Here is a 3343-nt window from a genome sequence, read left to right on the forward strand (position 1 = left end):
ATAAAGTGGTCACTGGTTTGAAAAAAACAGCGACCACTCCTTTCATTGTGTGGTTTTTGTATTAATGGTTTACTAGAAAAAAGGTGTGCCTTCCACATGTCCTTGCATGCTAGAATGCTCTTGCAGGTTCCAACTTGGCAAATATCTAGCAGGCAAGACCATATGACCTAGGCCATAAGACTGTATAAAGTAGCCTGTACCTTTCCCTGAGCCTTAAAGGCCAATTGGCCACGTCTAAGTGCATATCACATTGTTGTGGGCCTGTATAAGTGCAGGACAGCAGTAGGAAAAAGTAGCTGTTGTTCAGGAATACTAAATCACTTCTGAGTATTGCAACAAATGCATGCCAGGCCCTCACAACCAAGCTAAGGCTATTGGTGTGTAGCAGGCTGCCAACCTTGAAGCAATACTTAAGAGCTGCCACACCTATGTTAGCTGCAAAAAAGTTACCTCATGGTATGATTGCAAATGTTCTTGCCGGCTCTGCAATATGTCTGCCATAGAAACCCATTTGTGAGCACTGACACAGAGAGTACGCCATACCACCAACATGCACAGGACACTGCTTCTGGTTGAGGTGTGAGGCTCAAGACAAACTGTGGGTAACAATCTGGATGATGCTTCACTAACCGGCCACACATGATCGTGCAGTGCCAGCAGTGTGGACACTTCAAGCTTGTCATTAACCAGTAAGATTTAAATATCTCCCAATGGGAGGATAGGAACAGGGCCATTTTGACAATGAACACATTGAAAGTATATAGTGTCTGCTTACACCCCAAGATTTAGGTCCGGTGAATTGTTTGCCATCACAGAATTTGCAGGTGTCTACAAAATGAGGCGAAAAAGCCACAGGCCCTGGGACAATGGGCTGCAGACGTAACTGTACAAACCACTTATCATGGCAGTGGTGCTTCCCCCCCCCCCCCCCCCCCCCCCATTTCTGTGCCGTTTGTCACAAACACATTGCCAGAGATGGAATATAGAAAGAAGCATCTCTCTCTTACCTACGAGTCAACTATCACCGTACAGGCCGTCCTCAAAATTTTCACACAGGCCTGATTGCCTAAGTATAAAGGAATCGTGCGGGGCTCCTGGGTACCTGGCCACTACATCGAGGATGCACATTTGAGCGTCACAGAACACTCTCACGTTGATGGAGTGGAAGAGCTTTCTGTAGCGGTACATCTCCACCCTGTCATGGGGTGGAATGATGGCCACGTGAGCGCAGTTGATAGCTCTCAGAATATTGGGAAAGTTTGCAAAGGCTTAAAAGCATCTCTTTAAGTCCTGCCTGTCCCGAGGAAATGCTATGTAGCGATTAAGGCGATCAGAGACTGCTGTGATGATCTGATCCAGACAGTGTGAAAAAGTGGTTTGGGACATTCCCCCCACGACCTAGGGATGTGCAGAGCAAAATTTTATGTTCATATTTTTTATGTCCGAAAGGGGGTCCCACTTGCGGCCAATATGGACATAAAAAAAATCCAATGAGTTGGGTATATGTACATATGTGCAAAAAAAAAAATTAAACCCCCTCACCCTCCTTAATCCCCCCCCCAGACTTACCACAACTCCCTGGTGATCGAGCGAGGAGTGAGGACGTCATTTCTGCAATCCTTGGCGAGAAGCATGTGACGTCGGCGGCACGTCGAGTGACGCGGCGTCACGTGATTCCCGGCTCGTTCGCGCCGGACGGCTCGCCGGACGGGTCAGACCCCCCAAGCTGGCCAAAAGTTCTTTTTGGGCCGAACGAGCCGTCCGGCGCGAACGAGCCGGGAATCACGTGACGCCGGCGTCACTCGACGTGCCGCCGACGTCACATGCTTCTCGCCAAGGATTGCAGAAATGGCGTCCTCACTCCTCGCTCCATCACCAGGGAGTTGTGGTAAGTCGGGGGGGGGGGGGATTAAGGAGGGTGAGGGGGTTTATATTTTTATTTTGGCTCAACAATCGCGATTTCCCACATATCGAACATATCTATGTTCGATATGTGGGAAATCCGATCGTTTATGTCGAATCAATTTTTTAAGTAAAAAAAAAATATGAGTTGCGTTTTACTAATGCGGTCAATCCGAATGCACACCCCTAGTAAGGGGCCATCTTTAGTAAAAAGGTCCCTAAGTATGGGTTGAGTAAATGGAGTACACAGACTCTTTACCTTATAAATGCACTGAAGAGCAAATTGTTACCATTGAATATGTTTAATCTGCAGAAGAGACTTTATTTGGGGGGACAGTCTTTCATGCGAAAATGTTTTGTGGGTCCCAGAAAATTGCACCCAACGTGCCTTCCCCCCCACCCAAGCTCAGGAATGAACCACACCCAAACCAGGACTAATAGTGGAAGGCGAGGTACACGGGGATCCTAGCACTGCAATCCCGAGATCAGGGATAATGGTTTGGTTCATGTACCACGCACCCCTGCCAGTGTCCAACTGTCCACTGCAATCGTGGAATGAGCCCCAGTCAGGAGAGAAACCGAGGGAAGTTCTCTGGACTGGGAAAAAGATAGGATCCTGGCCCAGGGGAACAGAAGGAAAAGAACTTTCCCAGCTGAAGTAGAGGTTCCTGAGTTTTGCCATCAGGAGTGGTCTGGAGACTAACACAGTAGTTTTGCTTTGAGATATTCATTCATGTAAAACAATTTATTACTCGCACTATCCCAAAATGCTGAGCAAGTTACAAAAACAGTAGGGGGGGGGGGGGGAGGAAACCACTCTGTCAAGTTAAGTACCAGCATGGTACAGTGAAGTGGGGGGCTTTATCGCCGAGATCGGCAGGTTGACAGGAGTGGGAGTGATGTTCTCTAGGGGTTGGAATTAGGGGTGTGAATCGTGTGGTCGATCGTCTTAACGATCGATTTTGGCTGGGGGGGGAGGGAAATCTGATCGTCGTGTTTTTTTTTTGTTAAAAATCGTTAAAAATCGTAAATCGGGGGAGGGCGGGAAAACCGGCACATCAAAAAAACCCTAAAACCCACCCCGAACCTTTAAAACAAACCCCCACCCTCCCGAACCCCCCAGTGGGGGGGGTCCCGACGCGATCTCCAGCTCTCTGGCCACGGCTGCGTTGAGAAATGGCGCCGGTGGCCCTTTGCCCTTATCATGTGACAGGGCAAAGGTAGCGCCGGCGCCATTTTGGTTCCTGGCTCCCGACGTCACGCGTGCAGGAGATCGCCCCCGGACCCCTGCTGGACCCCCAGGGACTTTTGGCCAGCTTGGGGGGGTCTCCTGACCCCCACAAGACTTGCCAAAAGTCCAGCGGGGGTCCGGGAGCGACCTCCTGCACACGGGCCGTATTGCCAATCTTCAAAATGGCGCCGGAGCTACCTTTGCCCTCAC

Source organism: Rhinatrema bivittatum, chromosome 2 (genome assembly GCF_901001135.1).
Source record: "Rhinatrema bivittatum chromosome 2, aRhiBiv1.1, whole genome shotgun sequence".
Classification (NCBI taxonomy): domain Eukaryota; kingdom Metazoa; phylum Chordata; class Amphibia; order Gymnophiona; family Rhinatrematidae; genus Rhinatrema; species Rhinatrema bivittatum.